We start from the raw sequence: 27,789 nt of genomic DNA, 5'->3' as shown, positions 1-27,789 counted from the left end.
ATTCTAGGTGCCACATTACCACCGCGCCCCAGTGACCGTCTTCATCATCAAGTAGCTACTCTACTTGGTGCATGATGGGTGCTTGTGGCTGGAGGAGCCCATACCCATCACAGACCATCTAATTCACTAGATTTCATGGATATCTTACTCAGGGGAGGATCCAACCAACATTTCAGAGGGAAAAGGTGGCGAATTGGCCCTCGCAAAAGCGATGAAGAAGAGGTTCAAGTTGGAGAAGAAGAAGTGAGGATACACCATCTTTAGCATTAGCAACCTTGCCGTCAAGGTTGTGACACAAATCCTAGCAGGGCAGGTGATGCAGAAGTGTTGTGCGGATGAGGTGCTCACGCCCATGGTTTCACTCATGGCCCAATGTGTAGAAGGAGTCCAGTTCAATTGGGTGAACTATCTATGCGGTGAGTTCCTTGCAAATTGTTGTGAGGCAAAGGAGTAGGGAAAAATGTTTCACTACACATGGATCCTATTTTCGATAATATTTGTGGCATGGGAGCTACTCGAAGATAGCCAGTTCCCTTCGGTCACACAGGACCTTCTAGAGGCAACGAAGTACACTTCACTGTGGGTGACCAAGGATGTGCATTAGATTAAGGAGAGCAAGATATTTTGGATATTAATGGGGATGAATATATGGATGGGGATCAATCGCAAGCCACGGTTGTCTCCCACAGTATACAATAGTTTACAAAGCTTTGCAAAGTTCAATGCATGTTTTAACCATGTCTTCATTAGGGCAAGGAAGGACCCTACAAAGACGTGCCATGATTTACCATACCTGGCGACCGACGATGTGATATTCACAGTCCTTATGTCTTGGCTGTTGGAGTGGTGTGCTCTAGCTGGCTCTGTTGTGGAAACGGACAAGTCTTCCATGCAGCACAAGAAGGAAGAGACAAAGCTTTAGATGGCACAGCTGGTAGAGAAGCATAGAAAAGAGGAAATAGAGGCCAAGGCTCGGGCAGCGCGCAACGCTGCGAAAGTGGTGGAACAACTGAAAACAAGGGAAGAAGAGCACGAAGGACAAAAGTCGCCTTCACTCGAACTAGATACAGACACAGAACAAGGTAGCACAGACCTGCAGATGACATCCAAATAGCTCAAGCATCCGCAACCACAAGAGCAGACAGTGTCGTGGAAGAAAAACAAGGCATCCAAAACATCCTTCGACCCAATCACCCTCACTGAGGTGGATTTGCATGATATCGGAAAAACGGTGAGGGATGTCATTGTAGAGGCTCTCCAACAATTTGAAGAATAGTAGCAGTTAGTATTGGGGGCTCTTTGAACAAAATTATAGGAGTTTCAGGTTCGCACTCCACATGCTGGCATAGTGTCCACCATCCTTGCGATTGGCACTGCAGCTTCCAAAGAGATGTTGCGCACAAGGTTGACCAATGCGGTACTACTACCTGATGGGGTGCTCACTGCAAAGGAGGCCAATAGGGCCATGGTCAGTAGTTTGAAAGGGGTTGGATTAAATATGGCCTTGCTCCCTCGGGAGATGCTCTATCTCTTGTAGGATGGAGTCACCACGGAACTTTGAGCTAGGGAGAGTAGCACTCTATAGGTGATAAGCGAGCAGCGCATCAACATTGAGCAATTGGGCCTGTGGCACAATGAAGCAGTGGAGCAAAATAGGGAGATAAAGTAGGTTGTAGAGGAAGCCTGTCAAATGGTCCCGGTGTTGGACATTTATGTAGAAGAACTGATGGAGGTGCACGTCTGCAAATTGGCCACAGGGGTGTGATGATAGAGAAGAGATGGCCAGGGTTCAGTTGGAGCTAAACTTACAGATCACAGAACTGAAGTTGAAGGCTCAGCCTTCAACTCCGTTAGAGATCAGGGAACAACTTGCCACTGTTGTTACAGCAACAATAGCAGCAGTTGACAGCGCAATGGTATACTGCATGCAGCTATTCGAATAGTCATTCGAGGTACCAACCAGCCGACAGGAGGACCCAAATCTAGAGTTCCTAGAGACAGAGGTGAAAACTACAACAAAACTATGACGAAGTAAAAGGAACCGTGCAGATGGTTTCCCTTACACAGAGGCTTGCAAGGATGCAGGAGACAAAGGTGCTCAAGGAACAGATGGATGTTGCCCGGCATAAGGAAGCAGTCTTAAAAGTGCACCTAAAGCCATGGATCAATGAGGCTTATACAATTATAGTCTCCATTGAAGCAAAGCTCGCGCAACTGCAAGAAACTCAACAGAGGACTCAGGGTAGCAGTTTAGGAGCAACGGTCACTGAACAATGCATGGAGGAAGTTCAGCAGGAAGCTGCTCAGTGCGTTGCCAAAGTTGCAGCGATCCAAACAGATCTGGGAGGTCTTCATGTTAAGATCTCCACAGCTACAGAGTGACTCAAGGGCAAGTCACGATGTTTGTGTTGGGGGTCTACTGGGCGCGGGATCCCCAATTTTGGGTCTTAAAGCCTATATTTTGGTCCAATTTTGTAATCTTAATATAAAGACTCCACAATTTTTTGGTCACGGAGCACGTAGTTGTTAAAGAGTCATAGGTTTGTCCACCCTTATTTTGATAATGTAATGTCGGTTGTAGAAGATCTAGCCTTGGTCCACAGACCATGGGATTGTATAAATAGAGTGAAGCTCTGAGTAGTTAAGGACAATAAATGAAATCAATGAGGAAGAATTGAGTCATATCTTTGGATTAGAAGTCTAAGTTTGGGTAGTAGCATAGGTAGAGGCTCTACAGCTGAGTGCACAAACCCCTGCATCTGAGTGCGCAGGGCAAGTCAAGTTTGTAATCATCTAGAATTATAAATAAAGAGAAGTATTCTACAAATTTTGTGTCTTTATTTCCTATTTATGCATCTGTTATATTGGGTATGAATTTCACTTCTAATGCTTATATGATGCGCAAATGCGTATAAATGTATTGGTTAAGTGAACACAAGTAAGACATCTGTTTACATGAAGCTAACTAAGATCTGTAACTAAGATAAGTAAGATACTTAGCGTAGTTGGGAAAGTATCATAATTCACTGTCCTAGTAGCACGAAAGTCCCTAAGCTACAGGTTAGGGTTATGCGAAAGCCAATTGTGCCCTTTCGCGAAGGTACTGAAGGATAGAGTAGAGGGATAAGAAACCTATGTGAAGGCATGAATATTTGGAATAAACCAACATCACATCGATCTCAAGGGTGTGGAAACTTATTTCCATCATTCCCCCATACTGCTTTGGGTGAGACTTCAGTTCGTGCCCCGTGGGCTGATTCTGAAAGGGCTAGTAGAGTAGGGATTTGTTTGGCTAACCAACGTTGAACCTGGGTCAAGCTCCCATAAGCCAACAACTAGAGTTCAAAGGAGATTATAGTCAGGTAGGGAAGAACAAATATCTATAAAATATCAAATGTTTTCACTATCATGACCTAGCACACTATGCCATGAAGTATCCACACAGGAAGGCCAACAAGAAGCCCTCAGGAGGAGTGGTGGGTGAAGCTCTTTCTCCACAATTTGAGTTGGATTTCAACCTCATTACATGCATGTTAACATTGGTGATGGCTAGTGTGTGGTATCTCGATAGTGGAGCCTCATTCCATATGAAGGGAAACAAGTAATTTTTCATTGACTTGGAGGAGAAGGACCTCGAGATGCACGTTGAGATCAGAGATGATGGAAGGTATAGCAAAATTGACATCGATATAGCTACTTTCCAGAGGGAGTCTAATACTCCTATTCCATTAAAATATGTCATGTATGTTCTGAGTCTAAAGAAGAATTTAGTTCTAGTTGGTATGTTGAAAGATTGCAACTATGATGTGATATTTAGCAAAGGAAAGGATTTCCTTCGTCACATCGCCACACAACATGTGAAGCGGATCAGGGTTCAGGTGAAGAACCTCTAGAAATTAGATATAGAAGACTGTGCTACTTTGAGCACAAGTGTAGAGAAGGTGCAGAGCCGATACATCGATGAATTATGGCATAGGAGACTTATCCTTTTGCACCATGGAGCTTTGAAGATCATGCAATAGATCTCTAGAGGACTTCCCAAGGGTGCACTAGAGTAGCGAGATACATGCAAAGCATGTACACTAGGGAAGTACACCAAAGACACCTTTCATGATAAGGAAAATTAAGTGCAAGTGATCCTTGAAAGAGTTCACTCAGATGTGTGTGGACCATTCTTGATAGCCTTCATGGCCAAGCATGGGTATTATGTTATATTTGTAGATGATTTCTCACATAAGTGCTAGATTTTCTTCATGCAAAAGAAAAACCAAACATTCTCCAAATTTTGTGAATTTAAAGAACTTGTTGAGAAATACACTGGTAGGAAAGTGAAGACTCTCAAGAGTGATAATGGTGGAGAATATGTGTCGAATGATTTCAAGAACTTCTTTGCAAAAGAAGGCATTCGACGAGAATTAATAACACCCCATAGCCCATAGCATAATGGGGTGACTGAGAGGAATAAAAAAAGTACTATGGGAGATGCACGAGCGTTTTACATGATCAGGGCCCACTGTTGCACTTATGGACCAAAGCATACAACACAATGGTATATGTGAAGAATTGGAGTCCTCATCAGATTCCTGGGATGAGTACACCAAAAGAATCTTTTTCAAGGAAGAAACCAAATCTTTCACACTTCAAGATCTTTGGTTCATCAGTTTACTATCATTTTTCCAAGGATACAAGGAAAAATCTAGAGTTTACAGTCGAGTTGGACATATTTGTGGGGTACATTGATACACCTCACAACTATCAGGTGTACATTCCATCTCACAGGATGAAATTTGTTTTTAGATATGTGAAGTTCAATGAAGAGAAGGCCATGAGATGTTCCCATGAGAGGGAGCTTCAGTCGCATGTAGATGAGGATATTTTATATCCAAAGGAAGAACCTCAGGATTTTGTTGAGTAGCCACAAGCATAGGAGCGGAGAGTGGAAGCACCCACTCATGCAAAAACATCTAGAGAAGGAAGAAAGTGCACTAGTGATGTTGATAGATTATTGCATGATGCTAGAGAGAATGTGGGAGCACCCAAATCACATCACAGGCATAGGAGTCCACCAAAACCATACACTAGATACATGGCTCTGATGAGTGAGATAGTTGAGACAAAACCATCCTCATTTGAGGAAGAAATGTAACAGCTAGTGTTAATTGATTCCATGGTATAGGAATATGATTCCATAGTTGAAAATAGTGTTTGGGAAGTGGTCCCAAGACCAGAGAACAAGTTAGTGGTAGGTTCGAGGTGGATCTACAAGGTGAGGAAAGAAATAGATGGAAGCATCAAGAAACATAAGGCCATATATGTCGCTAAGGGGTTCTATCAGGAGGAGGGAATCGATTACGAGGAGAGCTTTTCTCTGGTAGAAAGGTACTCTTCTATCATATATGTTCTAGTGCTTACAATGTATATGGGATGGAAGATCCATCAGATGGATGCAAGGAAAACATTTCTCAATGGTGTGATTGAGGAGGAGGTGTACATTGAACAAATACAAGGATTTGAGAGCTTCGATAGAGACTCGAATGTGTGCAGACTCAAGTGAGCATTGTATGGATTGGAACAAGAACCTCATGCTTGGTACACTAGGATCAACAACTATTTCACCAGGTTGTGCTTCACCAAAAGTAAAGAAGATGAAAACCTTTATCATAATGTTGTTGAAGGTAAATTGTTGATTATAGTATTATACTTTTATGATTTGATTCTAACCGGTGATGAGAAGTTGATGAAATATTTCAAAGAGGATCTTGCAAGAGAGTTTGAGATGAAGGACATGGGGCTCATGAATTATTTCCTCAATTTGGAAGTATGGCAGAGAGATGGGGAGTTGCTTATCTCTCGGGGAAAGTATGCCAACGAGATAATGAAGAAGTTCTACATGGGGAGTAGCAAACCCATAGACACTCCTCTAGCAGGTAGTTGGAGGAAATAGGGTTCCACTTCAGATGAGGAGGTGGAGGCCACTATTTACAGGTAGCTTGTGGGTTCATTCATGTATTTGGTGAACACACGACTAAACATGTGTTATGCAGTTAACCAGCTTAGTCAAGAATTTTTTAAGCCAACCAAACTTTATTGGAAGGTGACTAAACATGTGTTGAGATACCTAAGAGGCACTACTCTGTATGTTATTCGATACAAACAAACAGAGGGAGTGAAGCTTCAAGGCTTCATAGATGCAGATTGGGTTGGTAATCCATCAAATTGGAAATAACTTCACGAGTCTTCAGTATTGGGTAAGTAGTAGCCTCTTGGTACAATAGGAAGAAGAGATCAGTTGCACTCGATTCAGTGGAAGCATAATACATGGTTTCTAGTCAAGTAACTTGTGAAGTTATCAATATGAGGAAGATTATTGTTGGATTATTTGGTCAGACGATGGAGCCTATTGTGATTTACTATCACTGACAATCAAAGTTGTATCAAACTCTCTAAAATCCATTTTTTCGTGATCAATCCAAGCATATCGACATCTGGTATCACTATCTACGAGATTGTATGAAAACGTGGATTATGTTGTTGGAGTACATTCCTACAGAGGAACATGATGTAGATAATTTTGAAAAGGCTTTGTCAAGAGAAAAATTCAAGTTCCATAGAGACAAGATTAGGGTATCTGATTATCCCTTTCTTGTTGAGAGGGAGTGTTGAAAATAGCAACAACAAATTCCTAATTTGTTTTTTCCTTTGAATTAAATTAGGATAAAATTGTAATTCCACATCACAAGACAACAAGAATATGTTAACTAAGTTTGAAAGACTTAGTTGTCTTAGTTAATTCGAATTGAGGGCCTAACTTGAGTCATGTAGAGTGGTTCCTAAATTTTAGGATCCTCGATTGATTTTAGTTTGAGTTGTAATAATTAATTTAGTTAAATTGATTTAAAATATTTTAAAATACTTCCAACTGTTGGAGGAACTAGTGGGAGATCTAGTAGTGGGGTGTGTTCTCAGTGATCAACCACTTAACTGATAAATTCAAACATAATTAACATGCATTCATGAAACTCAAGTTACCCAATTGATATTGGAGTTAAAGGGTAGTGTACTATCAATTGTATAACTATTCAAGTTATACAATTGGTACATGTAGTTAGAGAAGGGCCTATAGGGATTGCACAAATTCCGATGAGGAATTTCCCTAAATAATATGAGATAATTCCAAACGAAACAACGCAGGGGAAATAAGAGCTTGGGTAGGAAGGAAATTGGTTAAGTATTGATTAGAGAAAGATTGTGAAGTAGTGAGATAGATTATACTTGTGCAGAGATTATTCAGTCTTGAACAAGCATTGTATTTCTTCTCTATTTTCTAATTAATATAATAGAAATAGGAATGGTTTTTTAGTAGTGGATTTCCCCTAGATATTTCCTCTTGTTATGTGCATTAATTGATTCATGTCACATGTTTTTTATATTTCTTCTCGATCATGATTTTATTTTCCACTAATGAGTAGAGTATATTCAAGTCTATTGTTTTAGATAATTACATTAGCAATTTGAATCTAAAAGGAATTTCTACAAGTACCGCAACTATGGCTTTTGGAGGACCTTACTTTGACAATTAATAATTTTTGTGCTAGGGGGCCACTTGAAAACTTTTGGAAATATATTTCCAAGAACTTTTCAACCATGCCATTCCCAATAGATTTGAGCAAGTCACCTGATGCAAAAATGCCTCCAAACCCTAATTCTCCCAACCATCATAGTCATCATATTATGTCTTCTCCAATAAGAATTCTATTTTGATGATTCTCTACAAGAGACCTCAACAACTATGGGGACTCCCCGTGACCTTGACACTTAAAACACATCAATGCTAGCCCAATTACCATCACTACTAGGCTAGTGGACATCAAACTACTACCACAAACCTCCATGCTAATATCGTCGACATCAATGCCAACACTCTTGCAAAGTGTCAGAAAATTCCAACTGTCCAACACATCTCCCAGCATGACTGTTGACATCAATGCCAACACACTTGTTGCCACTAGTAAAACAAGAAATTCCAATTATCCAACATGATCCTTATGGAATTTTTGTTTCACTATCAAGTTGATTTGTATACTTACTTTATGATGGGAAAAAAGAGAAGAAATAAATTTACCTAACTAAATTCATAAGAAGTAATTATCTATCTGGAGGATGCCCTAGAAAATCAGCACACCTGGGATCAAGATTCCATTTCCCTTAGGTGCATGGTATTAATAGTTTTCAAAATTTTCTCTTATATGACTATTTTGTTGTAATAAATTATCAAATTGTAAAGGATAAGGAAATGGTGTATATTTGTAAATTTCCTAACTATTCCTATATGTTCATTGAATTGTTGTATAGTTCCTATGTTGTTTGTCATTATTCAATGGATGATTAATTTTAATGAAAACTTCCATTTCTTATTATCTTGTAATTTAAAAACTTGGAATGCACAACTTGTTTACAAATAAAAGTGAGCATGGAACCTTGCATATAATAATTTGTTTATAACTATCTCGTGTTTATTTTTTGGGTAATTTTTTTTTTTTTTTTTTTTTTTTTTTTTTTTTTTTTATCTATTTTTAACTATATTTGTAAATCACATACATAGGAATGGCCACTACACCTTGTAAACTATAGAAACATAAAACATTAATCAACAATGTAGAATGAATTAAATCAAATAGGAAGACATTGAAATGTTGCAACTCCAAAAGAAACACATCCTTTGTTAATTACTTCCCTTATAAGCTGCATGAGGGAGAGTAAAGTTATAATGTTTTAAAAAATACCCAATTAACATAGCATAGATTAGTGCATTAGGGGTAGGTATAGTAATGGAAGACCAACAGGAAGAACCCCTAGTCATGGTAGTAGATCTTGTCAGGAGTTTATATAGTGAAGGTAATTTTCTCACATAGGGTTGGAAGTGGAAGGGTTTCTTTTGATCTATCTAGAAATATTTTGGACATTTAATGTCACTATAGACCTTAGGAAGGACTCTAAAATTTCTTTATACGTATAATAGCATGTTAGGTTCCTTTATAAGATGAATATATAAGAAGTGGAATCATGTTTTGTAATGAATTACTACTTTCATAAACCTGTGAATGAGTTGATATGTCATAAATGTCTAATATATAGTTGACATGTTGAACTCAAGATCCAACAAAATTGAATCGGTTGTGACATTTAAATGCTATGGCATGTCCATGAATTAATGGGTTGACAAATAATGTGTGTGTACATAAATGACATGCACAAGAGTGAAAAGCGAACGATCCCATAACTGTCATAAGAAAGTAATTTCATTTACAAGCATATTGATTTTTTGATAAAATGTACTCCTTTGTTTAGATAAATTGCTATTTTTATTCATGTCATGATATTCCTAAAGAACCTACACATCTTCCTTGCAGAACTGCATTAGGTGGAAGGTATGGATAAACGATTAGTCAAGGAGGAATTGACTGGATTCTTGTGAACTAAGTAGACATTAATGTTATAGATGTGAAAATTTCCTGAGAAGGGAGTTCCCTTAACTAAAAATTATTCTAAGCTTATATATCTATATATATATATATATATATATATATATATATATATATATATATATATATATATATATATTATGAAGGCATGAATGGTACATATATGGAAACTAGTACTTGCTATGCTTTTGGTAATATAGTGAGGTTACTTAGTGATTCTATGTAACACGAAATATTCATATGGAATTTGTTCAAGAATGACCTTTTATTTCTAACTACCACATGAAAGAAAGTAGTGTTCTTATCCTTATGCTTATACTTATGATATTTTTTTGTGAACGATTGCTAAAAATAGATGTTGTCAGTTGGCTATAAACAAAAATGCATGGATATGGTGGAATACATGCAAGTATGGAACATGTAGGCCATGATGAATATTCACATGCATAGAAATATTAATGGAGACATTGTTTACATAATATTGCTACAATAGTTATGCTAAAATATTGCTAGAAAATATGAAAATACTTGAGTTAAGAATGTTTGTCCTGGTAGCGAGGTAAATAAGGAAAGAAACAAGTAGAGGTAAAACTATAAGGGAAAGGAATTAGGTACGAATTCCTTTAAGCTAAAATTGGTATCTTTTTTCGAAACAAATGCATGTATTACATGAATTTGTGGGAATGGGTGTTGATTTACTTAGTGCAATTAGGGTTAACAAAATATTTCTAAAATTATGATAATTAATTTTGATTTAGATCTTATTTTCACTTATTCCAATATATCATTCAACAATTATACTTTATAAATTCAATCATAAAGAATAATAGAAAAGTAGACATCATAACACACAAAAATATGTAAGCTTTACTCTTGGAAAAACCCACAATGGGGAAAAACCCAACAACATTTTAAATAAAGAAATTATTATTATTCAATGAGAGATACATGTAGACCTATGGTCAAACTAGGTCTTCTCCTCCAAGTCAAGTCGCCCAATCTGATCTTGCAGTTCAAATTCTTTTTGTTTGACTTGAAATTCTGGCCCTCCTGTAATAGTGAGTTTCCCCAGAATTCCATCCCTGCAATAGTCGCCCCAATTACCCAAAAATGTTGTTCCCTTAAAAAAATAATGCAAACCATAGAGAGAGAGAGAGATAAATACACAAGGCCGATTTGATAGAGATAGAAAAGAGATATTTTGACCTCCTTCTTCCTCCTCATTTTCCTTTGCTTGCTTTCCATAACTTGTCTTTTGTTTGTGACATCATATGCCCAAGTGGAGGAGCCAAAAATCACATTTCAAAAAGTCAAATTTTCATCTTTAAAAATTCTAAATGGGACTTTGAATCAAAATAAATTTTCCTTTGACTCAAGCATTTATAAATGTGATTTACAATGATAAATACAATTACATCATGTGAGGAAATGTAAATTATGAAGACCAACTATAGCTACAAATTCAACACTCCCTCTTACCTAGGTAGGTATTCATAATCATTGTCATAGGTGTTCCCAAATTGAATAATTTTTTCTAAAAAAATTGTTATCCATTATTACTAGCATCATCATCTATCATTATCATCTATTAGTGGCGATATCTAGGGTGCTACAAAACCCACTCCAACGTCATCAACATATAAGTACTCAATCCTTCAACATGATCACTCCCCATGGCCTCTGCCTAAGAAAAAATGCTAAGACCCTTAACTAGCAACCACTCATTTACCCTACCTGGTCATTACTCTAGGCCAAGACCTCACTTGATCCTTTCCTGGTTGGTGATCAGGTCTACATGATGAAACGAGCTCACTCCACCCTACCTAGTGTGTGATTAGGGACTATGAACCCAATCCACCTTTCAAGTGTGTGATCAACGTCTAGATGTTGAGGGACCCTACTCCACCATTCTTGGTGTGTGATTAGGGTCTGAAACTTCACTCCACCATTCCTGGTGTGTTATGAGGGTCCTCCTCTAAGATACATTCACTCAACTCTGATTGTTGAGCCCTATAAGTCTTTTGGACCCATTCTCATTTTCGGGAGAATGTCCATGTATGTTGTAGACATGTTAGAACTTCGTCTCAACAATAGGGGTAATCTCCATGATGCCTAGCTTGTTTCCAAAGTACATGAACTTGTCTCTTAGCAATGACTTCATCATAATATCAATTGTCTAATCATTAGTGGAGATGTACTTTAGCCTTATTACTCTCCTATACACCATTACATGGATGTAGTGGTACTTGATCTCAATGTGGTTCGACTTATCATCGAACACAAGATTCTCTAAAAGCTTCACACAACTTTGATTATCGTAGTGTGTCACCATCGCTTCCAACTCTTGGCTGAAAAATCTGTAAGACATCTTCCAGAGCCATATTACTTCGGTGCAAGCCTAATTGGATCCAATGTACTTTTCTTAAATATTGTTAAGTATGATCAACCTCCACTTCCTACTCATCCATATATCAAAGAGGATCCCAAAATTAAGCATTGTTGGGATGGGGTCCCTCGTGTTAAGTTTTTTCATATTTTGTAAGTTTTTTTGTAAAGATGTAAATTCTCCGTGATTTCTGGGCTTTAGTACTTTAGGTGGGTAGGTGATAGGAAGGTTTTGAGACCCACACATGGTCTACAGACCATGGTATTCTAAGTGAAAAGGCTATAAATAGAACAGTCATAGCAAGTCTAAGGAATAACTAATTGATAAGAATCTTTGTAAGGGAAAGTAAGCTAAGGCAGGAAAGCTTTGTTTCTTATACTTAGGCGAAGGGGAAAGCTCCTATAGCTAAGTGCACAGAGACCTTGGTAAGTCTGCAAGTTGAGTGCGCAGGCCCTACAATTGAGTGCGTAGGGAAAAATAGTATGTATTTGAACAATTACATCTAATAAAGATTGTTGTTATCTAATACTTGTGCACCTGTGTATTATTTATTACTTCTGCAAGTTTTTGTATTTTCACTCTGTATCATAATTTATATGAATAAATTCTTATCTTCTGTGTGAAAATGATAGATCAATATAGTTTATACATGTTATAAATGTTGCATGACCTTTGTGAAGGTATATATACTATTTAAGTGAATTACTATAATTATCTATCTCGGAAGGGTTAGGTTTCGCGAAGATAAAAATAAGCCATAAGAGCCATAGGAACCTATCACATAAGCCTCTAGATGTAGAAACCTAGTTCTTTCATCCCCCAATACTGCTTCGGGTGAGACTGCAGCCTACACTACGCAAGCTGTTGGTGAAAGGGCCAACAATTTAGGGTTTTGTTGGTTAGTACAGTTAACATTAAACCTGGGTGAGGCCCCATAAAGCCTTATGAAGAGCCTAGTATTAATATCATAATGTGAAGTGGTATTGCCACATGAGAACATAAAGGAAAGAAGCTAGAAACTAAAGGATGGGTACGCAAGGCTACGGAGAAGGAAGTTGGGTTTAACCTAAACTAGGCAAGAAACCTTTATGGAAACCAAAAAGAGCTTCATTGAGGCCTCCACCTCAGGAAGTCAGGAGAAGTCTGGCAGAACTAACGAAGCACAAGACATATATCCTTCTCTATTAGATACCTTTTTGAAGACTTGTATGAAGCTGCTACAGGATGGAAAGGAAGTTGAAGGGCTCCATGGGTTAATTGATAACTGTACAGGTAAGATCAAGCCTCCTCCAAAACAATGCACTATACGCAAAGTAGGTAAAAGTAAGAAATAAATAGGTCATGAAATGAGGCTAATAGCACAGATTGGAGAGTACAAAATGGAGAAGGTCATTATCAATTTATGATCTGATGCAAATGTGCTCCCAAAACAAACTTACGAAAGAAAGGGGATACCTGCACTGTAGTGGTGTCCTATCTAGCTTCGCATGGAAAATCAACAGAAAATCATTCCTATGGGGTGCCTATGTGGGGTGGCGATGGATATTGAAGGAGCAGGTTCTTTGGCCGATTTTGAAGTGATCGAGATAATTGACGATAGTAATCCTTACCCTGCACTATTAGGCAACAATTGGGCCTTTGATATGGATGCATTCATTAATATTAAGACACACAGGTTGATATTTGAGAGGAAGGAGCTCTGAGTAATTGTTCCTTTAGATCCAAGTAAAGGTGCACGATACATGGAACTAGTCCGCGATTATGAAGAAGAGGATGATCTAGATCAGATATATAAAATCACTTTGCATGATGAGGACTGGATCAATCCTACAACAAATGGTGTAATTACATGGGATAGGGATAGCTCCTGCACCTCAAATTCCAACAAAGAGCTTGAGCATTAGAAGAACATATTACATGAAGTCTCCTCGTTGCGTTGCAACATGTTGACCAAATCACTTTGTTGCATTTCCATGAAGGTAAGAAATCTACCTCATTATGATGGTTTAAATGAAGTTAATTTGCTTTTGGATAAGTTTGAAAGGAAGGTGCTAGAAGAACATTGGTTCCAAGCACTAGATCTGGCGCTGCACACTATGCCTGCCTATTCTTGGGGAATGCATAAGGACAACTTCACAAATTGGAAAGAATACAAGCAAATGATGAAGTTGAGGTTTAGGTATGCCAATACCCATGTGAGAGAAAAATACACTGGAAAAGACGATCTGTGTGAGCATCTGGCATGATGGACTAAGTCATGGGGAGAGAGTCCTCATCCTGAATGGGTGCACATATTTTTTCACACTTCTGATACAATTCCGATGAAATGGTACCTAGAAACAGAAACAACTCCATCTAAAGCCACAACCTCCGCAAAAGCACCACCCTCTATTACGACGAAAGTTCCAATTACAACACCTAGGTCTCCTAGACATAAGTCCTCTGTAGCTGATAAAAAGAAAAAGAAGCCACAACAAGTTTCGGTGAGGCAATCACCACGAAAAATCCCCACAAAGATTCACTAGAAGGGGAAAATGGACAAAGAGAAGCAGCCACATGAGCCCCTTGACTTAGATGAAGAATAAATTCATGGAGGCATCGAGGAGATGGATGTCAAAGAGGGTGAGCCTATGAATCAGCTCTCAAAGTACATCCCACCGCGTAAGGGAAAAGGCAAGGTGCCTAAAGACCCGGAAACTGCCAAATTCATGGTCTCTACACCACTACTGCTATAGAAGGTGATTTTTAAGGGTGTGCTATTGGGCTGCATTCCATCACTCAAGCTAGAGGATTGGGACTTGGTAGATCATGATAATTTCCCTTAGCTTGCGCTGAATAAATATTTGGCAAAAATCTACTATGAGGAAACTGGGGTTACGTGACTAGAGCCTATGAAGCGGTTATGAGAGTTAAGAAAGTGGGCCACCTGAACATGCTCTAGGTGTTTCACATCATCCAGACGAACATTAACACTATATGTGTTAGGAAATTACTCATTCTAGTGCATGATGGGTGTCTTTGGCTGGGAGAACCCATCCCTATCACTAACATGTTGATCCACCGGATCACCTTGCTACCCTATCAAGGTGTGGATCCAATGGAAGATTTTGGAGGAAAAACAAAGGAGAAGCAACTCGTGGATTAGATGAAGAGTGAGTTTGGGTTGGTTAAGAAGTCGCGCAAATATTCTATCTACTCCATTTCATGTAAAGTGGTGTAGGTCACCGCACAGATTTTGGCATGCAAGATCATGTGGATGTGTCATTCGGACGACGTTTTGACTCTAATAATCTCCTTAGCTATGCAATGTGACAAAGGAGTCTAGTACAATTGGGTGCAATACCTATGCAAGGAGTTCTTGGCGAATTGTCACGAGGCCTAGGATGAGGGCAAGGAATTTCATGATGCTTGGATATTATTGTCAATAATCTTAGTAGCATGGAGGATTCTGGAGGATAGTTAGTTTCCTCCTCAAGATCCAGACCTTCCAGAAGCAATGAATTTCGCTTTACTCTGGGAAATAAAGGACGCAGCACGGGTCACAGAGACCAAGATGTTTTGGATCCTAGTAGAGATGGATCTACGCATGGTGATTAGCCAAAGGCCGAGGCTCTCACCTAACTTATATCAACAACTTCAACCCTACATGCATTTCAAAGAGGATTTCCACAATGTATCTATTCACGCATGATGTGATCTGAAGAAGGTATGGTATAAGTTGCCTTACCTTGTTGGAAAGTAATATATACAAGAGATTGTAGGAAAATGGCCAAGGGAGTGGCTGAACCCATCAAATCCAGGTGCGGGAACCACTAAGGAAGTGAAAGGTACCACCACGCAGACCTCAGCACCACAAAAGCGGAAGGAGGTTGAGTAGGCCGTAGCTCGGGAGAAAGATGTGCAACAGAAGGAAGTTGTTGCTCAAGAAGATGCTACTAAGAAGGCTTCTACTAAGGTAGCTACTAACAAAGAGCGGATGGAAAAGGAGACAACAATAGAGGTTGAATGGTATGACTCCCAGCATACTTAGGATCAAGAGGAGTTAGATTTTGAAGGCGGTGGGGGTGTGGAGAAGGGAACCCCATTTGAGTAAAGAAGAGATCGAAGAAGACAACCTCATGGCCGCAAAAGAAGCAAAAGTCATCCAGATTCTCCCCAGTGGATCTACAAGTCCTCACTGAGGAGGACTTAGACAAGATTGGAGACAAGGTCTGGGATATGACAATAAAGCTATGGATCCAATTTGAGTAGTAGTACCAGTAGGCGTTGGGAAATGTGCAGAAGGATCTGCGTAACCTGCAGATCCTTACAGGGCGACTGCAAGTGAGTGTATTTCAGGTGAGCTTGCAGCAAGTGAGTGTGACAGTACTATACAAACAGAAAACTTTGGATCTCCGACTGATTAAGTTTCGACATGAGGCTCTGTGTGCCCAATCAGAAGAGGCCAACACCTAGCTTTTGTATATCAAGGATCTGGGCATCAACCTTATGGAACTCCCTATCTAGACTGTACTTGAATTGTACCAAGGCGTCTTGGATGAATCAAGGATTTAGGGAGCAGCGTGCCCTACTAGTGATCAGTGAAGTTAAGACAAATAACCAACAGATATTTGAAGAAAAGTCACAGGTATTGAAAGAGAAGGAATAAATTTCCAAATGTAACAAGCACTTGGAAGCAACGATTACATAGGCATGTAATGTGCTACATGAACTCAACATTCCAGCCGAAGTAGAATCAATGGAAAAGATACAGAAGTTGGTTGCAGCGGACGGCAAGTCAAAATATGAAATCAATCGAGTTTGATTTGAACTACAGTTGTATATTTTGGAGCTACAATTGAAGTTGTAGCCGACAACTCCGCCAGAGGTTCGGGAGCAATATAGAGCTTCCATAAAAGAGATCATGGCCCCTTGTACATATATATAGGAGGACCCCACTCTGTAGAAGATCAGCACTGACCTTATTAAAAAATAACAACATTTTGATGAGATAAGGTATACTGTGCACACTTTGGCACCAGTACTATGGTTCGTGTGGTTACAAGAAGGAACGCAGCTACAGACTAAAACTGAAGAGTTGCATTGGAAAGAGGCCATTCTTAGGGCCAAAACATAGCCTTAGACAAAGGAAGCCAACCAAATCACTTTGTCTATACAAAACAAGTTAAAGTGCATTCAATAGACTCAGAGGACAATGGGCCTCGTGGTGGAAGGCCCCACTATAGAGAAGCTTGTCGAGGAAGTGTAGAAGGCAGCTATGCAAGGAACAACTGATCTACAGGTTCTAAAGTTGGATTTCCATGAACTCCAAGCCAATATTGAAGAGCCAACTGAGTGACTTGAGGACCAGTCACCAAATTGTGTTTGGGGCCTATTGGGATGGGGTCCCTGGGGTTAAGTTTTATCATATTTTGTAAGTTATTTTTGTAAACATGTAAAGTCTTCGTGATTTTTGGAAGCGGAGCGTGAAGATAGTAAAAATAAAATGGGCTTTAGTCGCTTAGGTGGGTAGGTGATGGGAAGGTTTTGAGATCCGCCCATGGTCCATGGACCATGATATTGTAAGCGAAAAGGCTATAAATAGTAGAGTCATAGTGATTCTAAGGAATAAATAATTGATAAAAATATTTGTAAGGGAAAGTAAGATAAGGCAGAAAAGTTATGTTTCTTGTACTTAGGCGAAGGGGAAGGCTCCTGCAGCTGAGTGCACAGAGACCTTGGTAAGTCCACAAGCTAAGTGAATGGACACCTACAGCTAAGTGCGCAGGGAGAAAGAGTCTGTATCTAAACAATTACATCTAATAAAGTATGTTTTGATCCAATACTTGTGTACCTATGTATTAATTCTTACTTCTACAAGTTTCTATATTTTCTCTCTGTATCACAATTTATATGAATAAATGCTTATCTTCTACACGAAAGTGATAGATCAATATAATTTATACCTGTTATGAATTTTGCATGACCTTTGTGAACGTATAGATATTGTTTAAGTGAAATACTGTAATTATCTTTCTCGGAAGGGTTAGGGTTCAAGAAAGAAATATGACCTACGAGCCACAGGAACCTATCACACAGGCCTCTGGATGCGGAAACCTGGTTCTGTCATCCCCCAATACTACTTCAAGTGAGACTTAAGCTTGTGCTACACAGGTTGTTGCCGAAAGGGCTAGCAATTTATGATTTTGTTGGTTGGCACAATTAACTTTGAACCTGGGTCAGGCCCCATCAAGCCAACAAGCATACTCTAGAGGAACTCTTCCTATCATCAACACTTCTTTCCCAATCAACATCTTTATATCGGATTCCCTAAAGTTGTACATCCTTGTTTGAAAGAAATATGAAGACGTAATTCGCTATACCATGCAAGTATCTTAAAATGTTCTTTGATGCAAACTAATGCTCATGTCTCAATTCAACCTAGAACTAGCCCAATATGTTCACAACAAAGAAAATGTTTGGAATGGCTTTAACTAAATACATCAATGAACCAATCACCCACTAATACATAGATGAATCAACCAATCTAGAGTCAGAGATACTAATTTATTCAAGTTAGTCACTATGGGTGTCACTATGGATTTGCAATCCAACATACCATTTCTCTGAAGGATCTATAACACATACTTTCCCTCACTAAGGAAGATTTCTCCATGTTTCTATCATACTTCTAACCCCAAGTAATAGTTCATCAACCTAACACCAACCCAAGATCCTTCATGTTGAACTCAGAAGCCAGTTACTTCATACACTGAATGATAAGAGGCTCAACAATTGTCAAGAACAAGTCCTCGCCATATAATAATAGTGTTACAAGTGCATTTTTCACCACCTTAAAGGAAATGTTTGGATTTACACCGCTCTTGGTAAATACCAATCTTATTATATGGTTATTAATATGAGATTAACAATATCTTGAGCCTTGTTTGAGTCCATAAAAAGCCTTCTTAAACCTAGAAACATGTGATTCCTTTCCATATACCTCAAATCCTTCAGGTTTCTCTATTTACACTTCTTCCTCAATCACACCAATTAAGGAAGCAATTTTCAAATCCATCTAGTGCAAATTCCATCTTAGCAAAGAAATAAGAGAAATGGTGGATTTAATAGAGGTGTACCTAACAACTTGAGAAAAAGTCTCATCATAGTCTTCTCCCTCTTTTTGGGAGAACCCCCTAGCCACGAACTATGGCTTGTATTTTTTAATACTCCCATTTGCAACATGCTTGACCTTGTATATAAATTTGGAAGTCACCACCGAATTCCCTTCAATTCTTGGCACAATCCCCCTAATATCATTTTTCATGATTGATTGGCACTCTGTATTCATCACTTTCTTCCACGCCTACTCGTTAGCTACTTCCTCATTTGTGGAAGGTTCTCCATCAATGAGTTTTCTCATGATAGCTAAATAGTTGGAAAACCTCCTAGGTTTCTTCACTTGTCTATATGTTCCATCAGGAGCTGCATGTCATTCTACCTCTTCTAATGTAGATCTAAGCCATGTTAATGTCTTCTCCATCTCTGGAACTATAGCTATTTTTGTTGCATATTGAGGCCCTTCTAGCCTATCAGTACATTTTGTAGAACTTGAACATTCCTTCCTTTAGTCCTCCTGCTTTACTACATCCAAGGAATCTATGGGTACTTCCTTAGACTTCCAATATGATACACTCTAATTGAATGTTACATCTCAGATGACCTCAATCCATCAATGTTTTAGAACGTATATTCTATAGGCATTTGATGATTCGTTGTAACCAACAAATATACCTTCTTTCCCTGAAGGCACAAGCTAGTTATTTATATCCTTAGGAACATGAATATATACAGGACAACCAAAGATTCTCATGTTCTCAACCTTTGGCTTCCTTTTAAAGAAGGCTTGTTTGAGAGTCATACCTTCCAGAACTCTATGAGGACTTCTATTTTGAATGTACACATTTTTCTGTGATGCTTATCCCCATAAGAACAATGGAAAGTCCAAATCATCCATCATGGCCTTGAAATATTCCTCAATGGACATGCTCTTTCATTCTTCTACACCATTTTTTTGTCGATAATAGGGGGCAAACAACTTCCTCTTAATCCCATCCTACTTGTAGAAAGAAACAAGCTCCTTGGAGGTGTATTCTCCTCCATTGTTAGATCTCAGAATCTTGATCTTCCTTCTTGTGAAATTTTCCACCTTAGCTTTAAATTCTTGGAACTTATTGAATGCCTCATCCTTGGTATTTAAGAGATATATCCATGTCTTATGAGAGAATTCATCAATAAATTTCACATAGTACAACAAAACACATAGTGATTACACAAGAATTAGACCACATTTATAAGAATGAATAAAGTACATAGCTTCCTTAGATCTATTATCACCATTTGGAAAAAATTTCTTGATTTTTTTCCCAATATAAAAAACATTGCATACACCATTGTTGTTTATCTGTAATTCACAAACACCTTATAGTATTTGAATCAACTTAGACAATGCTCTAAAATGAATATGTTCGTACATTTTGTGTCATATCTCACTTGGATTTATCTCATCATATACTAGCGATTGATTTGGTTAAATCACAAGTTTGTATGGTATTCCATAAAGAACCCCACTAACCCTAGCATCACCTATACTAGCTCCCTCAGACTGAACGAGTACTTTTCCATCCACAAAATCAATTATATCCCATTTATCTTCTAAACACGAAATAGAGATAATATTATTTTCAAACATGGTACATAAACAAAATTGTTGACATCTACATTGTTAATAGATTCTAGCTCTATGGATTCCTTTCCAGATCCTTTGATTGCATAGTTTTTATTGTCTCCAAGTTCTATCCTTAGAGAAAATATATTTTCTACCATGCTTGAAATATTCCCACACTTTTTGGCCATGTGTCTTGTTGTTCCACTATATACCAGCCACATGCCATCATCATCTGTAAAGGAACCTATCAAAGAATAATAGTAAAATAAATCATCATCACCTTAGGCTTCTTTGGTTTTTCATCTTCAACATCTATTGCAGAAGCATGTTGTTTCCATTTTCTCTTATTTTTACTAGCCATATTAGGAAAATCTGTCTTGAAATGATCATATTCCTAGTATCCATGACATTGGATCTTTGAAAAGTCTTTCTTCTTCTTATAGGAAGAAGACCCCCATGACTTTTTGTGCTAATGTACAAACTTCTTTTGTCCCTTGTTCCTAAACTGATATGGAAGGGCTTGAGATTCTTCATCTTGATTATTTTTGTTCATCAATCTTGCTTCCTATTGAGCAAGACATGTCCATAGTTGTTCAAGTGTAGGAGCTTCTTTCCAACTGCTTATACCTGCTACAAAATCATCCCACAATCTAGGAAGACCATTGAGCGTTGTAATCACTAATTCTTGATCAGGAATAGATTTTCCAATTGCTTGAATCTAGTCTCTTATTTGGGAAATACTTATGAAGTAAGAAGAATTGGTTTCATCATTATTCATCCTTGTATTTTGAAGTTCATTATTTAAGCTCATTGATTTACCAACATTCTTGAAGTGTAGAGATACATTAGGGCATCACACATATTCTTTGAAGTATCAAGTTTTGCAATGTAGGAAACCAAATGATCCCTAATTGACTCCATTATAATACTCATAGAATTTATGTAATCTTCCTTGAATTTTTCTTTCCTTGCTTCATCAGTTAGTTCAGTAACCTTCCCTATAACTCTTTCCAAGACCTTATTCCTGGAAAGAAGAATGTATATCCTAACTTTCCAAGATTTGAAGTTTGATGCTCCCTCTAGATTGTTTTTAGATTTCATAGAGGTGGCCATAGAAAATGAAACTGCAAGGAATTGAATAAAAATATTGTCTATGATTTTGTCAAGGTGATCTTCACATTATTCATTCCTTTACCAAATCTCTAATTCCATGTTGATTTTCTTAGAAACTAGGGGTAGCGCAATATTTATAAAATTCTAATAATTACTTTTGATGTAGATATTCTTTTCACTTATTCAAATATATCATTCAACAATTATACTTCAGAAATTAAACCATAAAGAATAGTCGAACAATAGATATCATAACACATAAAATAAGACAACATTTACCCTAGGAAAATCCACAATGGGGAAAATCATAACATCCTTTCCAATAGGGAAATTCTTCTTGTTCAATGAGAGACACACCTACACCTGTAGTGAAACTTGGTATTCTCCTCCAAGTCAAGTCACCCAACCTGATTTTGTAATTTTCTCTACCTATTTGACTTAGAATTTTGGCCCTCCTGCAATATCTAGTTGCCCCAGAATTTCAGCTTTGCAATAGTTTCCCCAATTACCCAAAAATAGAGGGAGAGGGAGACAGGGGGGGAGGGAGAGGAAGAGGGAGACAGAGAGGGAGAGAGGGAGGGAGGGAGATGCGGGGGGGGGGGGAGAGAGGGAGAGGTGGGAAGAGAGATAGGGAGAGAGATATGCGAGTTTCTAGAGAGAGAGAGAAAAGGTAGATTTCGGTCTCCTTCTTCATCCTACTTATCCTTCGCTTTCTCGCTAGAACTTATCATTTGTGTGAAAGATCAAATTCACAAGTGAAGGAGGAAGTGAGCCTTTATATAGTGATATTTCTAGGATGAATTGGTGTCTATTGTGTCCACGGTTGACTTGAATTGGAGGGAAGCCTACTTGTCACTTTTAGAATGAAAAATTACATTTCAAAAATTCAAATTTTCATATTTAAAAAGTCTCAATGGGATTTTCACTCAAAATAATTTTTACTTTGACTCAGGAATTTATAAATATGCTTTACAATGATAAATACAATAACCTCAATTTACCAATTGTATGTTATGAAGACTGACCATAGTTAAAAATTCAACAAAGGTTATGGTTAAGGTAGGAAACCTTCAACGTGAAAAGATTGCAGTGCCTCTTGTAATTCCTATAAACAAATGGAGTACTAAATTTCTCATGAATTTAAATATATGCATCTTTGATATTTTATTCTTTGGGTTGCTGAAATAAAATATTGATTGTACCTTGAAATGATTAGAAAGAATCTGATGCACATATATGATGATATGACAGTTTCATTTCAATATATTTAAAATTAGTTGAAATTGATAAAATTGTTATGCATGTAATAATTATGAGATCACTTCGAAAGATGTTGCAAAATTTTGCAATGAAAAAATTATATGTATGAACATTGACAATTTTTTAAATGATTATAATTTCAAATTGTAGGTAGAGCATTGGAATGGCGTTTGAGATAAAATCTACCATGATATAATATCGAAATCCATAAAGGCGACCAACAACATAGGTAAAAGAATCATGCTTATGAGATATGATTTTTCAATGAAGTAGATTTGGGAAATTTAAAATGTTTGTTTCGAAATTATTGAGTGTATCTCATTAATAAAATGTTATCACATAGGTGGAATGTTGGTGCAAGGAGTCAAGGAAAAATATAGGTATGGTGACATGGTAACACAGTGACACTTCGGTTACATCATGGGAGGAATTCATAACAAACACCTTCACTATAAGACTCCACGAGCAATGCATTGGATCATACTAGACATGAAATTTACTATAAATCTCCATCCATAATATAAAAGAGCACACTAGACTGACACTTGGATATAAGAATCTAACAACCGCCCTATGTAGGGAAACCCATGTATAGGTAGACTAACAGGAATGGATCTTTCTTGGGCTCGAAACAGTGAATAGATGATGTGGGCCGATGTAAGAAAACCCCCAAATAGGTACACTAACCAAAATGGGGTTTCTTTGTCTCAAAAAGGTGAATAGCCAATGAGGGCCCATGTAGGAAAACCCTTGGATAGTTATACTACCAAGAATGAGGGTTTCCTAGGCTGGGGAGGGTGAGTAACTGATGGGAGAATGAATTCATCACATGCTTATTGGTATGTGAGCATAATAACATCTATTTAGAGTAGATAGTGAGGGAAAATCATTACCTATGTAGGCTAAGGAGGCTAATAATAACTACAGATATATTTATTAGTTTAAGCCATTACTTATAATATCTACTTAATTTCATTTAAATTTATTATGATTAATCTCATAAGAACTATATACCAATGATATATGTGAGCTAATGAACTATCGAAAAATGATAGATAATGTCGATTACAAGGTCAAATTAGAGTAGCATAGTAGGATCATAGGAGCTCAAGACCCTAGGGAATAGGCCATTGTGGTGACACTAGAACCCAATGCATTAGATGTGTCCAAGAAGATAATGAATTGAATCTATATCTTGTGGATTCCTTGAGAACTGATGAAAAACTAGCAAGGAATCTACGAGAATGCTAGATAGTCAAGAAGTGACTAGACCATGGATAATGAACGACATGGTTTGAAATGGAAACTTAAGACATGGAAATTGACGAAAGAGTTGTAGTTATAAATATTAGTTTTTGTTTTTTTTTTCTCTATCTATAGAACACCTAGGACAATGTTCCTTTAAACAAGTGGGGTTTCTAACATCCATCACTTCAACTCTAGTTTTGTGATATTAGATTATTGTTATATTTCTAGCATGGAGAGCCACAAATAAATAAGATGCTGACTAAGTTATTAACATAAAAATATTTAAAAATTATTAAGTAATAAAAAAAGGATGAACTTCCTTATGGATCACCAACCTAGGGGGATATTGCTTTGTTATTAGTGTGCCTTAAAAGATAAGCTAGCAGTTGAAGGGAAATTGAATCTCTTGTCAGGGGTATGGTGAGATAAGCCTTGGGGATGGAGGGGGTAGCTTATTCCTTGCCATGAGAAATCCATAATTGGAAATGATGAAGTTCTTAACACACTGGGTGACCAAGTCACCCAGTTGCAGTGGGAGGAGTTGTGAGATAGGATTGGGTGATTTGGGTAGATGATTGTTCCCATCCCCATCTCCCTCATGGATTGGGGATGGAGGATTATTCCCATAACCCTTGAAGATGGACAAAGTGGTACAAATAACTAAACCTCCACCTAACAAAATGGAATAATTACATGAGAGAGTGGAGAAATGGAGGACAATGACTTCACCCTCGAACATGGATGAAGTGGCACAGAAAATCGTGTCTCTTCCTAACAAAACTTAATGATGCCATGAGAGGGTGGAGAGGTGGGGGATGACGACCTCACCTTTGAAGATGGATGAAGTGGCACAATTGACAAAACCTTTAGTTGATATGATATAATGATGCCATGAGAGAGTGGAGAAGTGGAGGACGACACCCTCACCCTCAAAGTTAGAGGGAGTAGCATAGATGATAAAACCACCTCCTGAAAAATGGAAAGAGATGTAATTGATTTGAGGGAGTGCCCATAGTTTTATGTTTCTTACACAGGTGGAAGAATGGGTGGTCATTCTCTCAAGTACATAAAGAGATGCAATCATGGTAGTAGAAAGGAAAACGTGAAAGTAGATCAAACAAAAGAATGAGAAGACGGGGAGAATTTTCTCAGATTACACAGGTGGAAGAATGGGTGGTCATTCTCTCAAGTACATAAAGAGATGCAATCATGGTAGTAGAAAGGAAAATGTGAAAGTGGATCAAACAAAAGAACGAGAAGAGGGGGATAATTTTCTTAGATTATCAATGCGTTGTGACCACAACTCCCCCATATTTTTTCAAACTTATGATGGGGACCCTCCATGTAAATTTTGGTTAAATCACTCCTTTAATGGTTTGATTTTGTTAATTTTTTAGGATTTTCACTTTTCTCATAATGAAGGCTTTTGTGATTCATGATTAAAGCATAACTCTCACGGATAAATCACATCAAAATTTTATAATCGACGTGTCTCAATTTTCTCATATTTACATTTTGACTACTTCATTACATGTGTTTCATTGCTAGCTTTCCAATGCTTTGATTTTCACTTCATTTGGAATTACAGTTCTAAAATTAAACTTAGTCAAATTTTAATTGAATTTCACCGTATAAACTTAAATATGTAAAAAATATGGTTTTATTTTATTTTATAAATTTAATTAATTTATTTATGTAGATTTAATTGTTTAATTAATTTTGATTAATTAAATTAATTAATTTGTAAATATTATTTTTAATTATTTAATTAGCTTTTACTAGTTTTATTAATTATTTAATCATTATTTAACCTTTAATTTTTTAATTAATTGTTTAATATATATGTAAGAACTACCCTATCCGAAATCTTTGTATATAATAAAACCATACAATAAAATTATGGATTAAATTATAATAAAAATTTTATTATAATGTAATATATAGATTATAGATTTAATAATAATAATAAATTACATGAGAAATATTCCGCCCTAATACCTTTTTCCCGGAGGTTCAACCTTTCACATTGTCCATGTCCTCCCGGGATCTCATCCCTGAGATGACGTGGGCTCTCTTTCTCCCAACACATCTAACTCCTTTATACATTTCCTTTTAAACCTCCCATGGAATTCTCTCGTTTGTAAAAGAATTTATTTATTCTTCTTTATAATGTTTGAATAATATAATTGGATGGGAGTGCCCATAGTTTTATTTTCTTTACCAAGGTGGAAGAATGGTTGGTCATTCTTTCGGGCACATGAAGGGATGCAATTATGGTAGTAGAAGGAAAAGGTCAAAGAAGATCAAATAAAAGAATGAGGAGATGGGGAGAATTTTTATAGATTATCAATGTGATAGGGCTATAATATTTTCATATTTTTCCAAATTTATTATGGGGATTTTTTATGTAAATTTTGATTAAATCATTCCTTTAATGTTTTAATTTGGTTTATTTTTCAAGTTTTTATTTTTTTCAGATTTTCATTTTGACTATTTTACGTGTATTTTATGGGCAACTTTCCAACGGTTTGATTTTCACTCCATTTGAACTTAAATTATACTTAGTAAAAAATTGGTTGAATTTCATTACGTAAACGTAAAAAAATGGGGTTTTATCTTTATTTTAAAAATTTAATTAATTTAATTATGTAAATTTAATTATTTAATTAATTTTTATTAACTTAATTAATTATTTAATATTTATTTAACATTTAACTTAATTAATTAATTAATTAATTAATTATTATATATATATATAGATAAGCCACCGTAGCCCAGCTATTTTAATATAATAGAACTATATAAGAAAATTATGCATTAATTTTTTTTATTGTAATATAATATATATGATAGATTTAATAATAATAAAAATTGCAATACCTTCCTCCGGGAGGTTCAACATTTCACTTTCCTATAGCCTCTAGAGGTCCTATCTCGTGATGACGTAAGTAGGAGGCTTATGAGGAGTATCAAATTAATAAGGAGGAGCTCTAGGGTCTTTATCCTTAAACATAAGTAGGGCTCATTAAAGTTGGGCGGGGACTCACTCTCCTCATGGCCTCCCCTCCTCCCAATCCATCTAACTCCTTTATAGATTTCCTTTTAAACCACCCATGGACTCCTATGACTTGTAATTGAATTTGTTTGTTTTCAAGTTATAATGTTTGAGTAATTAATTTGTTTGGATTTATTTAAATTTCTATTTATATGATTTAATTTAACTTTTTATAATATATTATTTTGGTTTTAGTTAAATATTTTAATATTTCAAATTTTATTAAAAATATCAAATCTCTGTATTAAAGTTAAATATTAATAAATTGTTTAGATTTTTCTCTACAATTTTGTATTTTCTAGTATTTTGACAGTTTTGGGAGCTTTGATTTTGGAAAGTTTTATCTTGAGTTTTATTAAAGCAAATGAGATTAACGATGGCTCATTGGAAAGATAAAATTATGGATAATAATTTGCAGGAATTAAGTCAAAAAAATCTAAACATTTATTACGCCAAAACTTAGCAAAAATGGGAACTACGAATTTCCAATTAAAAATAAATTTTCTAAATTTGTTTTGGAATAATTTTCATTAGCCCT

This window comes from Pinus tabuliformis, chromosome 6 (assembly GCF_031772625.1).
Source record: "Pinus tabuliformis cultivar Carrire ecotype Pingquan chromosome 6, CPIR1, whole genome shotgun sequence".
Classification (NCBI taxonomy): domain Eukaryota; kingdom Viridiplantae; phylum Streptophyta; class Pinopsida; order Pinales; family Pinaceae; genus Pinus; species Pinus tabuliformis.
The sequence above is the reverse complement of the archived record's forward strand: the minus strand, read 5'-3'. Positions refer to the sequence as shown.